Source organism: Humulus lupulus, chromosome 5, assembly GCF_963169125.1.
Source record: "Humulus lupulus chromosome 5, drHumLupu1.1, whole genome shotgun sequence".
Classification (NCBI taxonomy): domain Eukaryota; kingdom Viridiplantae; phylum Streptophyta; class Magnoliopsida; order Rosales; family Cannabaceae; genus Humulus; species Humulus lupulus.
Genome location: NC_084797.1, coordinates 218797089 through 218812055, shown reverse-complemented (window position 1 = coordinate 218812055; position 14967 = coordinate 218797089). Strand labels below are relative to the sequence as shown.

Below are 14967 nucleotides of genomic sequence, written 5' to 3'. Positions count from 1 at the left end.
AGTTCGTCCTGATGGAATGAGGATATCCTCGCCAATAAGGCATCTACCATAACCGATTAGACATCCTACACCACCTCTCCCACAACGAGATGCTTCAGCTCGTGGGAGCAGTTGGAGAAATCCTCCCCTGTCTGTAGATACTTACGCCCCATGGGCACGTACTGAGAATCCAAGTCTTCGATCTCAACCGCGGGCTGTAAGTTTTGTAAATGGACATTACTGGACGGGGAGCCAGCGTGGAGGCAGGTTTGAAAGTGACCTGAGGAATCATCTGAGCTCAGCACAGAGTCTGCGGTATGATCCACAGCTTGACTTGCACGATCATTTGAACTCACAAAGAAGGTATCCAGCTCAGAACGAGGATGTTAATTACACCCGACATGAGGGAGGTCCGTCTATCGTACGTGACAATGGGAATGTCCCACCTAACCAAGCTCGGACTTGGAGGGACTATAACCCACCAAACGCGTACAGTAGGATGGGAGCTACTAAACAACCCCTAGCTAACCTAGAGACCAAGGACCTAACCCTTGAGTGACTAGCCCTGATGGTGGAACAGATGAAGAGGCTATTATTTGGAAAGGGGGTCAATGATTGCGACTCATATGAAGAGCTCGAACCTTTCGCTCCAAACATTTCTGCAACAACTTATCCTATTGGATTTAGGATGCCAAAGATGCTGACATTTGATGGAAATACAGATCCATATGATCATTTTCGGATGTTCAACACAATGATGATGGCCCACAATGTGGCTCGACCTAAGATGTATCCTGTTCCCCACGACTCTAGTCGGACCTGCCAGTCAATAGTTTAAACAATACAAGAAGCATTCGATAAGCTCATGGAAGAAATTTTCTTCCGAATTTAAGAAAGCATTCTGAACTTCATAGGCAGCTCATGTAGAGGATGACTCATTGGCCAATGTAAAACAGCAACCTGATGAGTCACTGAAGGCATACCTGAGCAGATTCGCCAATGTTACAACATGAGCTAGGGATGCTGAAGCTCATGGCGATGAGGACATGAATCTTGGTGGGAGGTGATCTGTGGCTAGAACTCCAACGAAAAAGATTTTAAAGTGTAGACAAATTTTTTGCCCGAGCTCAGGAGTGGATAAACCTGGAAGAGGCACAATCTGTTGTTGCAGGAACCAGCTATGCCCTTATCCAACCCATTGGAGCAGTGGCAGATGTTGTAGCTACGGCTCAGCCTGTTACCCAGAACAACCAAGCAGGAAACAACAAGAGGAAAGGGAATGGTGAGGGTGACCAGAGCGGGATGAAGAAGAACAAGTTTGAGGAGAAATTCAAACCCATTTATGCCACCTACACAGACCTAACGGACACCCGGGAACATATCATCCTAGAAAATTCTAATCGCCTCCCATGGAAGAAGCCAGAGCCTTTAAGGAATCAGAGGGCAAAGAGAGACCCCTCAAAGTTTTGCCAATTCCCAAATGGCATTGGTCGTAACACCGATGACTGCCAATAGCTGAAGGATGAGATTGGAACTCTTATTCAGGCTAGATCATTAGCTCAGTACGCCTAACATCAGGTAGTCCCCAATCAACCAGTCGGGCAGAATCCTCAACCAGCTCAGGAAACTATGACAGGACAGCCTGGAGATCAGATAAATCAGGTTGACCCTCCCCTGGAAGTAGGAGGAGATATAACTTATATTGCCAGAGGACCTCATTTGGCGAGCACGAGTAGCGAGGCCCAAAAGAGGTCTATTAATGAGTTGAAAACTCATAATGGTGTGGAGTTTGTCCTAGAGCAGCGGTTATCGAAACAACAGCGGTTGGAAAAACAACCAATCATTTTCACGAAAGATGATGCTAGCCACGTTCAATTCCCGAATAATGGCCCGCTAGTGGTAACTGTGCAGCTCGCTAATTGAAGGGTACAAAGAATACTGGTGGATAATGGAAGTTCTGTAAATGTGCAATTCAGGTCCACCCTAGAAAATATTGGATTGTTCGTAACCGATTTGAAGGCGACCTCAATGACTCTGTACGGGTTTTCAGGTGAAGGAACAGCGGCCATATGGACGATCGGACTAATTGTGACATTGGGAGAAGAGTCACAAACTTTCTCTAAAATACTTGAGTTTATGATCATCAATTGTCCAGCCGAATATAACGCAATTTTGGGACGACTTGCGTTGATGGATTTTGAAGCCATCACTTCAATCCGACACCTTGCAATGAAGTTCCCCTCAACCTTGGGAATATGCACAATAAGTGGAGACCAGCTCACCGCCAGAGAATGCTACATAATTGCTATGAAGGGAAAATCACAACCCGGGCAGCAAGCAATGGTTATAAGTGAAGGAAATGAGGAGTCCTGGAAAATGGAAGTTACCCGTAGGACGGAAGAACCTCGAGAAGGAAATGATGAGGTCGCCCAACGGGATGACATTGATCTGCAGATAGGCGAAGACATGTCTGAGCTTAAAGCAGTAGAAGAGCTCAATGAAATAAACATCGACCCAGAAGAACCTTCAAGAGTTGTCAAAATTGGAAAAAATCTTGAAGTCGAAAGGAAGAAGGAGCTAGTCGAATTTCTAAGGAAGAACCTAGATGTTTTTGCCTGGTCGCACGAGGATATAGTGGGAATCAATCTGAGTATAAAAATGCACACTTTAAACTTGAACAAGAATGTGCCTGCGAAGTCCCAAAAACGGAGGCTTTGGGGACAGTACGATCTGAAGCGTTAGAAGAAGAAGTAGCTCGTCTAGTTAAATGCAAGTTTATCAGGGAAGCAAAATACCCGATCTGGGTTGCTAACCCTGTGTTGGTTCCGAAACCAAACGGGAAGTGAAGAACTTGTATCGATTTCTCTGACCTCAACAAGGATTGTCTCAAATATTGTTTCCCACTACCAAGAATCGATCATTTGGTAGACGCTACAGCCGGTCACAAGCTCATGTCTGTCATGGACGTGTACTCTGGATATAACCAGATCATGATGAACCCTGTAGACCAAGAGCATACTAGTTTCATGACCGAGCATAACGTATATTGCTACAAAGTTATGCCATTCGGGCTGAAAAATGCCGGACCTACATACCAATGGTTGGTCAACAAAATGTTCGCTAACCAGATTGGGAGAAACATGGAGGTGTATGTGGATGATATGCTCGTCAAGTCAAAAACTTCCAATAACCATGTATCTGACCTGGAAGAATGTTTTGGCATATTGAAGAAGTACGACATGAAGTTGAATCTCCATAAGTGCACTTTAGAAGTTGCGTCGGGAAAGTGTCTGGGGTTTATAGTCAACGCAAGGGGGATAGAGGCGAATCCAAAAGAAATCAGGTCGTTGTTAGAAATGCATTTGCCCAGGTCGCATAAGAAAGTACAAAGCCTATCCGGAAAGGTGGCAGCCTTAAACTGCCTCGTTTCAAAATCCACTGACAAGTGTCTACCATTCTAGAAGTTGCCCAGGGGAAACAAGAAATCTGAATGGATCGAAGAATGCGAACAGGCATTTCGCGACCTGAAAATGCACCTAGCCGAACCCCCTGTACTATCAAAACCAACATATGGAGAATGTCTGTTTCTTTACCTGGCCGTGACAAAAAACATAGTCAATGTTGTGTTAGTTCGAGAAGAAAACTGGGCGCAGAAACTCGTACATTATGTAAGTAAGAGGCTTCTCGGAGTTGAATCACATTACTCGTTGATAGAAAAGCTTGTGTTCTGTCTCATTTTGGCTTCAAGTAAGCTCAGGCCATACTTCGGGTCCCATTCTATTCACGTCTTGATCGACCAACCTTTAAGGCAGGTTTTACAAAATCCTGAAGCATCGGGTCGTCTACTAAAATGGGCCATCGAACTTAGCCAGTTCGAAATATTGTACATATCACGAACTGCAATCAAAAGCCAAGCCCTTGCTGATTTTATTGCCAAGTGCACAGTTTTTCAGGACAGTCTGATAATGGAGTCGGTGCAAGAGTTATGGAAAATCTTTGTTGATGGAACATCTAACAAAAATAGGTCGGGAGCTGGAATAATCTTAATCTCACCTGAAGGACATTGGTTCCATACAGCTCTCTGGTTCAGGTTTGAAGCATCCAACAACGAAGCGGAGTATAAGGCCTTATTGGCAGGGCTAACGGTGGCGAAATAGCTGAAGGAGAAAGCCATCCAATGTTATAGTGATTCTCAGCTTGTGGTAAATCAGATATTGGGGGAATACCAAGCTCGAGGCATCAAGATGGCAACCTACCTCCCTAAGGAAAAGGGCGAGTTGTCTGAGTTTGAGTTTAGCTCTGTTGAGCAAGTACCCCGCGAGCAGAATTCCAACGCTGATGCTCTAGCTCGACTCGCTACCACCAAAGAGGCAGATACATTGAATGTAGTCCCAAGGGAGTTCTTGGAAAGCCCGAGTATAACGGCAAAGATGGTGGAGGTCAGAATGATTGACATAAAACCAACCTGGATGACTCCTATAGTGGATTACCTCATGACCGGAAGGCTACTTGATGATAGGAAGGATGCGAGAAAGCTGCTGTATCACGCTCCGTCGTATGTTATTGTTGAGGGGATCATTTATCGGCGAGGGCATTCGTTTCCCCTTCGGCGATGTGTTATGACCGAGGAAGCACAAAGTATTTTACAAGAAATACACTAAGGCTTCTGTGAAGACCATGTTGGGGGGAAAAACCTTGCCCTGAAGGTACTGAGACAGGGCTATTTTTGGCCCACTTTAACAAAGGACTCAATCTCGTATGTATAAAAGTGTGACAAATGTCAGCGCTTCACCGTAGATGCCCGAGCTGCTTCAACCGAGTTAGCCATGATCACATCCCATTGGCCATTTGTAGCATGGGGAAATAATTTAATTGGTTCCCTGCCAATGGGAAAAGGAGGAGTTTGTTATGCAGTAGTCGCAATCAATTATTTCACGAAGTGGGTAGAGGTTGAACCTTTGACAACCATCACCTTGAAGAGAGTCCTAGATTTTGTTGTAAAGAATATCATATGTCGATTCAGACTCCGTAAAAAGATCATGTCAGACAATAGAACTCAGTTCGATAGTGATCTCTTCACAGATTTTTATGAAAAATATGGCATAACCAAGAGTTTCTCATTGGTAGCATACCCACAAGCCAATGGGCAGGTCGAAGCTGTTGAATTTTTTTCATTCTATTATTTTCATTATTAGTATTGATGATTAAATGCATCTAAGTTCATCTTATCATTATTTAATCATTTAGTTTCTTGTATTTAAGATTAACATTCATATCATGAACATGTTTATTTGATTATCAAGAATTGAATTCATACATTGAATTTGAATCTTGAAAAACATCTAGGGTTTGGAATATTGCATTATTATCACAATTCAATGCTGATTTGCAAAGAGTAAAGTCATATATTCCCATCAATCAAAAGAGCTAATTCTAATTACTTTCATTTTTGTGTTTTTCATAATCAACAATGAGGGAAATTTTTTCATCTTCTACAACCTTCAAATCCTTGTTTCAAGATTTGGTTTGTGTTGAACATAAAACCATGAAAGATCAAAGAAAATTCTATTTGGAAATTCTCTACATGAATGTGGATATGGATTCAAAGTCTTTATCAACAAAGGATGAGATAACTCAATGGGATTACATGCTTATGGAGATTGGTATTATAAAATTCCTTATTTTAAATGTATAGATTTCAAGAATTTGAATGAAATGTGTTTGATGTCATATTTTTGTGAGTTTAAGATCATTGTTTATATTAAGAGTACAATGGTGAATGTTAATAAATAATTCAAGGGTTATTGTTGCACTTGTTTTGTTTGTAAAGTTATTGATCATTATGTGAGATATGGTAATTGTAAAATTAACCATAATAAGGTTAGGGTTAATACAATTGAGTATGAGATATTTGTTAACCTTAATTTAATTTAATGCATTAGATGAGGAATGTATGATAACCCTAAAGAGAATTGATATGGTATGTGCTTGTAGTGATGAGACTAATGCAACCTTAAGAGAAGGTGAACATGTCAATGCAATTGATGATGAGATCATTGCAAAAGACAGTGAAGATACTAAGGTAAATAAATTTGATGTTAAGATCATTGCAACCCTAAGTAAAGATACTAAGGCCAATGCATTTGATGTTGAGATCATTGCAACCTTGAGTGAAGTTAATGCAACACAAGGAAAGGTGCAAGGATGGTGGTATGATACTTGTACCACTATTCATGCAACCTATGATAAAACTTTTTCAAAACCTTTGAAAGTGTGCAAAGGTGGGACTTGAAGTCCAAATGGGAAATGAAAAGATATCCAAGGTACTTGGAACGGGCTGCATTGATGTGTTCTTCACTAATGGAAAGAATGTGGCCCTAATTAATGTTTTCTATGATCCTGATATGACTAGAAACATTATGAGTGAAACTCTATTGAGTAAATCTAGTATCAAAATGGAGTTTGAATTTAATAAACTCACTTTGACTAAATTAGGCACTCTTGTGGGAAAGGGTTATACATGTGATGGAATGATCAAACTTTGTGCTATTGATAGTGGCAATAATGATATGGCATCTAAATCTTGCAACATGATTAATTCTTATTCTATTACTTTGTGACATAATAGACTTTCTCATATAGGTTATAGCACAATTAAAAGAGTTGTTAAATGTGGATTGATTAATTGTGATATGAATGAGCATATAAAGGTGAATTATATGTTAAATCTAAAATGGTGAAGAAATATTTTTCAAGTGTTGATAGTTGTTCAAACTTACTAGATTTAATACATAGTGATTTATGTGAATTGAATGGCATGTTGACTAGAGGAAGAAATAGATACTTCATGACTTTTATAGATAATTGCTCTAGGTATACTTATGTGTATTTACTTAAGAGTAAGAATGAGGCATTTAATGCATGTAAAATCTATAAATCTGAAGTATAAAATCAATTGGAAAGGAAAATAAAGACTCTTAGAATTGATAGAGGTGGTGAATACTTTTCAAAATGATTTTGTAGCGCACCAAATTTTTTTTTAGATTAATTAATTTTGTGCTTTATTTTATTAATAATTGTTAAGTGTTAGAAAATTATTTTAATTGTTTGGTAGGAATTACGTGAATTTAATTATTAGTTGTTTTATTTATTTATTAATTTAATTTGTAAGTAAAATAAGTTTTGGTTGAATGCACCAATGTGCATGGTAAGTAGTGATGCATTTGAGCAATTATGTGTGTGCATGTGCATGGATTGCATGGTGAGCCTGCAATAGTATTTTCTACACTTAATTTCTTTTTATATTATTTATTAAAGGAATTAAATTAATTAAAAAGAAATTAAAAAAGAGGAAAATTAGAGAGTTGGGCATGTAAGACAATGGGAAATGGGTGCTCTCCTTTTCCAATTTGGTTTGGGTTTTAAATGGATTAAATTGATGATGGCTAGACAAATTGGGAAAGAGGAGGATTTTCTTCTTCTAATTTATTTGTAAATTCCTTTATTTAAGAAAACCAAATAAAACAAATAAAGGAAAAGGGGATTAGGTTTGGGAAACTTTATCATTCCCTTTAGGCTAGCTACTCACTCTAGGGTTAGATAAAAGGGAAGAAAGAAAGAAGAGAGCCATTTTGGCCCTTGGTATCCGTCGGCTAGAGGGAGAAGAGAGAGAGAGTGTGTGTGAGATAGAGAGAGAAAGAAAGAAGGAAAGAAGAGAAAGGAAGAGGAGGAGGAGGAGAAGAGAAAAGGATTTCGAATCCTAGGGTATGTGTTTGAGTTTTTGTATTTTTGATTCTCTAGTTCATCTCCTCATTTTTCTTTTGGTTTGCTAAGTTTTTGCTCTTGGTTGTTGTTGATTTTCTTTTTCTCTTTGTGTGGGTTCGAAAAACCCTTGGTGTATCAAGAGGGTGATTACCATCTTTCCATATTTCAAGACTTGGTCATCACGAGGAGGTAGTAAATCGTAACCTTGATTATTGTTTTGTTGAGTATTTCATTATTGATAGTGGTTTGATTTTGGATCTTGGCCTTGAATGATAGGGAATTCTAGCCTTGTTGTGATTTGGTTGTATTTTGGGTTTGGTCATGCTTTGATGGATGTTGATGGAAGGGGTATGACATGAGGATTTTGGAATGGATTTATTGGTATTGTATTCATGATTGGTGCCATGAAGTTTTCGGCCTTGTGTGTATGATTTAGGATGGTTTGATTTTTTTTATTGCATGTTAATGGTAATATTAAAATGCATAAAAGAGTTGTAGAAAAATGCTAGGGTTCATGTAAATGTGAATGAGATTATTGATATTTTCTATGATTGTTGTTCATGTGGGTTTCGGCCTGTAGGGGTTATCATTGCATTTTTTTTTTATTTGATGTCACATTTAATCATTAGAAACATGCTGGGTTATTTTGTTAAATTTGGGAATTTGTTTTAAGTCCCTTACAAATGATGATCTAATTGGTATATGAAGTTTTGGTCAAAGCATTTGTTTAAACATGATTAAAAGTGGTTTTCTTTTAATTGTGCTTGCTTTTTTTTTATTTATTTATTTTGTGATGATAATGGTGAAATGATGTTTTGAAATGCACATGCGATGCCTCAAGTGGTATTTGATTTTAAGTAAATAAAATGGCATATTATTTCATATGTTAATGGTATTTTTATCAAATTAATACATGCAGATTTTTTTTGTATATTTTATGGAAGAAAATATAGTTTTAATCCAAGTTTGTGAGTTTGATTGAATAAATGGTTGCTGGAATTTTTGGTTAATAGTAAGAAAAGTCTTTTAAATGAGATAAATAAAGCTAGTGCATCAAATAAAATTAAACCTTAAGCTATATATATGATAATTCTTGTATTTTCAAAATGTAAATATGTATTTTAGACACTATTATTTATGTGTAGTTTTTTTATTTAAAATGTGAAAAAGATTATGGTTTAAATTATTTATGATTTTAAGCAAATTATTAGTTGCTGAAATTTTGGGTTATTAAGATAAAATGATTATTTTATTAAGATGAATAAGTCATACACCTCAATAATCTAAGTCTTAAATAATATATATGAAAATGTAATTTTCCATACTTTATTTATGAACTTTCACATTTACAAACATATAGTTTTTTTTTAGATTAGTAAAATTATTTTCTAAAGGAAACAAGAAACTTATTAAGTTATTCTAAATAGCTACAAATTTTGTCACATTTTTTTATGTTATTTAAATAATAAATAGAACTATTATTTTATGAGAAATTAGAAAATGCTTAATGGATTATTTTATAAAGTAAATATGACGTATTAAAATTTGTTTAACAAATTTTGGTATTTACACTACGACAATTTTTACTTTTAATGAATCCCTATAATGACTTACACCAATGGTGTAATAAGACATTAAAAGTATTCAGGGATATTTTACGTCTAAGGGTGTAAGACATTAAAAGTTATTGTTTATGACTAAGTGGGTAAGTCATTAAAAGTAGTGGGAAACGCTATTTAGAATAAATTAAAAAATTGGAATAAAATAATTAATTTATATATAAATATCAGACATTGGGGGCCTCTAACGTGTCCCCTGAGAAGACGTGCAAACATCTAACGTCTCCCCTGGGAAGATGTGCCACATCGGACGTCTTCCCAAAGATCTCTCCTATATATAATCCTCTTATACCTTCTTCTTCCCCGAGCCACATGAACCAGAGGTGAAGGATAGCGATTTTGGGCATTTCTGGTACGTTTTTGAGCTCTTTAAGTTCCAATTTTGACCGATTTTCTTCTCTAAATATTAATTTCTGGTATGTTTTTAAGATTTAATTAATGTATACTAGTTAGGACAATATTTTTTTGTTTATTTTCTTTAATTAGGGCTTTTTTATGTTGCAGTTTTGGGTGATCTTGGCTCGATTTCAAGCAGATTTGAGGTATGATTTCAATATTAAAACAATGCATTTTAGTTAGAATGATAGAAAGAATCATTTTTGTGCATTTTTTTTATGATTTGTGGGTTTATTAAAAATATTTGTTTAAAGTTTAATAAATAATTTTAATGAAGATTTGAGATACACAATTGGGATTTTAATAGTTGATACCACGTTATTTACTATTTTTTTTTTTTTTTTTACTATTTCATCCGAAATTGTAGATATTTTTAATTAATTTTTTAGGTTATATATATGTCTAAAATAAGGAAAATAATTTAATTTTAGTTTTACATACTAAATTGCATGTATAGATATAAGTAATTCAAATATATATGTTTATGATTTTTTTATATTTATATTATTATTTAATTTGAAAATTATATATATTTTAAATATTTTATTAACATTGAAGTAAGTTGTAACGACCCAAATTCGCTAATAAGGCTTAAGGACCTTGATTAGTGTGCCAGGAGGGCATAAATGGGATTTGGGTAAATAGTACTTATTTGAATGTGATATTATGTGATTAATAGTGCTTAAATGGCATTATATGATAATTGGTGATATTATGTGATAATATGAAATAGACATGTTGTGTATGTGAGAACCACATTATTATGTGGATAATTCTGCAGCCGGCGACTCGAGGCGATCCTAGGGCTAGATAGCGGGAAAAGTCACAACGGGGCATTATAATTGACTTTGGGCAAGTCAAGGAGTATTTTAGGTATCGGGTAGTGAATCGGACTATCGGGTGATGAAAATAAATAATTGGAGATATATTTGGGGTTAGGATGTCTAGGCGGGATTATTAGGGGATTTTACTATTTTGCCCTCGGGGGTGTTTCCGGTACCCTGAGCTTTGGGTTTAGTCTAATAATCTAAGGATATACTTGGAAGACTTAGGAAATATTAGACAAAAAAGTGTATACCGACCCTAACTCTCCTTCTCTCTCTTCTCTCTCTTAGCAAAGGAAGAACTACTGAAACTTGAGAGGGAATTGCTGGAATTAAGTTGAAACTTGGGGAAATAGTCTGGAGAATTAGCTCAGGAACTGATCAAGGTCTGAGATAGAGCCAAGGTAAGCTTTGAATTTTCATTTCTAAGGTTGGGGAATTTAGGTAAATGGCTGAGTTTTAAGTATCTGTGATTTTGGTGTTTTAGGTGGAAATTGAGGCTTGAAACTTTGAAGATAGGTCAGGGGACTCTTGGAGAATCGATTCTACAGCTGAGGTAAGGTTTAATTTAAAGTTTGGTGGTTGAATTTGAGAGTTTTCATGGCTGGTTTTGAGTTCTGTGGGTTTGAAATTTCAGAAGTTGGAATTGGGGTTTTGGTGAGTCTTAGGTTGGATTTTTGGTTGGATTGTGTTGCTTAAATCATTCTAATGTTGTTATTATTAATTGGTCTTGAGTTGGGGGCTTTGGGGTGGCTTAAGGTGAGGTTTAGAGTTTGAAAATGGTGGTTTTTTTTCTGGGTTCGAAGGGTCGGGCTGCGGCATGGTTCTTGGTGAGCTGCGGCCCTTCGAAGTTGTTGCTTGCTGAGGAAGGAGGGCGGGCCGCGGCATGGCCCAAGCAATGCCGCGGCCCTTACCTGTTTCTGGGCCTTAGAAGGTTCTGTTTGGGAGCCATGCCGCGGCATGGGTGGCCTATGCCGCGGTGCTTAAGGGATTTTGGGATTTTGAGATTTTAGGCTTGGGAATTTAACCTAGGGTGCTCAGGGTTGAGTCTTTTACCATATTTGGTGAATTTCAATGTTCCGAGTACTAGAACTTGGCTTGGGAACTCATTAAGATTGTTAATAGTATCCTTTATCATGGTTGTGACTAGGTGTTAAGCTAGGGCTCGAGGATCGGATCGCGCTCAAGGAGTATCGCCCGTAGCTAAGTCATCTGAAAGCTAAAGGTAAGAAAACTACACCCGGTTGAATATTTGAACGGGACTAAGGGCTCCCTAGTATATATGATTGAAAGAATGGTATTATGCCATGTAAATTGTAAACCAAGGCCTAAGTGTGCCACGGTTAACTTGTGCAATTGGCACGGCTCGGACACTGGTATCCAAGGACAGCTTATTATGCATTGAGCTCGGTTTAAGCTGGGCCGGAGTCAGTGGGTTAAGCAGAGGGTGTGACCTAAGGCGTCGACCCTAGTATTTGTGTTAATTGATTATTATATTAGGCTATGAATGTGATTAATGAGATTGCTGAATAACCTGAGTATAGTTGAGGTTACTTGTACCTTGAAGTGTGCTTAAATGTTGTGGACTGAATATCTGAACATGCTTACTGGAATGTCTGTTTGATAATGTTGTTTATATTGTGTATGATGTTTTCTTGCTGGGCCTTGGCTCACGAGTGCTGCGTGGTGCAGGTAAAGGCAAGGGCAAGATCGGTCAACCTTGATTGGAGAGCTCTGCAGGGTGAATGTACATATCAGGCCGCTCAACCGCCACGGTTGAGGAGGTTACAGGGACGAGAGGACCAGAACCTTGTATTTTTCCTTAGTATGGCTGATGTTTACTCTTAACTGTTGAATTTTGTAAACCAGCTTTTAAAGACTGTTGATTTTGGGGATCCCTTCTGTAAACTGTTTACAACTTATAAAATGTATCTTTTGAGGCCAAAATGTCTTTTAGCCCTAGAACTCTTTAGTTAATGACACGTTTTGATTAAATGACTTGATTAGCAAGCCTCACATCTTTATAAATACACAGTGTAGCGGTCCTGGCTATGCAGGGCGTTACATAAGTTGATCATTTATATTATGTTTATTTATTTATTTAGTAATTTTTTATTTATTAATTAATTTGATTTTGTTGATTGTGGTTTTAACTAGGGAGATTTTTGCCTCAAAATTTCTATTTCAAGCACACATTTGAGGTTTTTAAGTTTCTAAAATTGCAAGAATAAGTTATTGTTAATCCAATTATTTAGTGATATTTTTTTAGTAATCTTTTATTTATTAATGAATTTAATTATTTAGGTTGTGAATTTAATAACAAAATGCATTGCAAAGTGAAGTAAATTTCCTAGCTAGGACTATTAATTGCAAGAGGTAAGTACATTATCTTATTTCTTATTTTAGTATTATTAAATTTTTGTTAGAGGAGTTTGAATATCTTAAATATTCATACATAGTGATGTAGGTTCTAAGATTAAAATTATGTGTTGCGGTGATAACAGAATGTTGAGAACTGTGTGTTTTAGTGAACTATGTTCTAGAAAATTTGTTTGTGTGTTGCGGAGCTATAAGGAAGAAACTTATTGTATGTTGTTTGAATTGTTTGACTTGTTGTTAACATATGGTTATATCACTATTATAGGAGAAATGTTTCCCGATTTGATTGGATTTTATTAGATTAACAGATGGCTATTGCCCATGTGTTAAGTGTGGAAATGTAAGGAAAAATAGATCTTAGTAATATCAAACAACACTTATTTTTCAATGGAATCGAAAGTAATATTACATCTCGTTGGGATGACAACGACTATGTCAATCCAGGCATAGATGAGGACGTATTCGATCAGGATATTTCAAGTCTTTATGTATGCAAAGAGGACATACTTCAATTTATTCTAATGGAAAATATTGGACAAGGAGTTGTCATTCGCTACATGAGGTATTTCACAAGTTTAATAATTAACCTTTCATATTTGATTTATTTTAACAACAAATTTCCCAAATTATATTTTTGACTACTTTTTTTCTGAATAGGTTGTTATACAATTTTTTGGTAGAAAAAAGGGCCCCAAAATAAGTTTTTATTTGTCAATCCTAATGTTGTAGCCACTAAAGGAAGTTCATTCGAAGAGCGTGTTCAAGGTCTGATCAAGTGCTGTTGTCAATTAAGATCAAGTGAGCAACTTATGATTGTCCCTTGGAACTATGGGTAAGTTCAAAAAAAAAATTATTGTTAGATACTTAGTCCTTATAACATTTGCGCTGGAGACTTATATCTAGTATTGTTTTTCTTGTGTAGTGAGCATTGGATGTTGATTATGTTGGCCTCATATGCATATTACGTTTGTTGTTGTGATCCAGTGAACTCAGAACTGGAAAACCGTGAAGAAATTGTGGCAGTAATAGTGAATGCTTTCAACCTTTTTCTAACCAATCTACCAAAACCTGTCGAGATTCCAAATAATATAGAAATTGTGCAGCCGAAAGTAAGTAACTACGACTTTAATTATTTTGAAAATCTATACTTGAATTTTACTAATATTCTTTATATTAATTGCTTGACCTTTTATTTAAATATTAGTGTCCACACCAATAAGACAATGTGGCATGTGGATATTATGTGATGAGGATGTTGAAGGATTACATTGAACATTCACGATCTGGACGTTACTTGAAGAAAAAGGATGTTAAAGGATTGCACACTAGGAGTACTCAAGTACTCTCTTTTTCTGCACAGGTCCTTTCTTATGACCCCTTTTTGCCACCAATGTTAGAATTAAAAACCATCCATCACATCATTTTTCAACCCAAACCAAGGGTCCAGATCCATTCGACCTTTGACATCCTTTTTTTGACGTATATATACCCCCTCTTCTTCCTCATTCTCCACTTTTACTCTTCAGATATCACAAACCAGAAAAAAAGAAAGGAAAGACCAGAATTCTCCTTGCATGTTCTCAAAGCCTAAAAAGCAAAGCATTATTTTATCTTATAGTTCGGTGAGATCATTCCTACAACCACTCCTTCAGTCGGCAATTTCTGCATACCCTCAATCTTCTTCGCGCAAGTACTCTAATCTTTCTTCGTTATATGTATATTTTTGCTATTTTACTTATTTCTTATATCTGTGAGGATACCTCTGGTTTTGCCAAATTTTTATGGCTTCATTTTTGCACTAGGCAAATTTTTTGATGTAAATAGCTTTGGCATGCTTAGAATCACAATTTAGGATAAAAATGTCTGGTAGATATGTGAAAAAATGGAGTTTTTCTAGTAATGGGAGTTTTTTGGGTCATAGGTTTCATTTGACATAAGAAATAGGGTTTTGGATTAGGGTTTTAATGCACAAATCCCAAAAATATAACATTTTTGGTAACTGCCAA

General features: G+C 36.5%; 1 long non-coding RNA gene across 1 annotated transcript; it reads left to right on the top strand.

The window, feature by feature from the left end:
* Positions 1-7552: 7552 nt before the first annotated feature.
* LOC133833976 (uncharacterized) lies at positions 7553-12712 on the top strand. The gene is made up of 5 exons (XR_009893244.1): positions 7553-7743; positions 7884-7932; positions 9534-9714; positions 9867-9904; positions 12275-12712. It is a non-coding gene; the product is annotated as an uncharacterized LOC133833976 (long non-coding RNA).
* The last annotated feature ends 2255 nt before the right edge of the window (positions 12713-14967 follow it).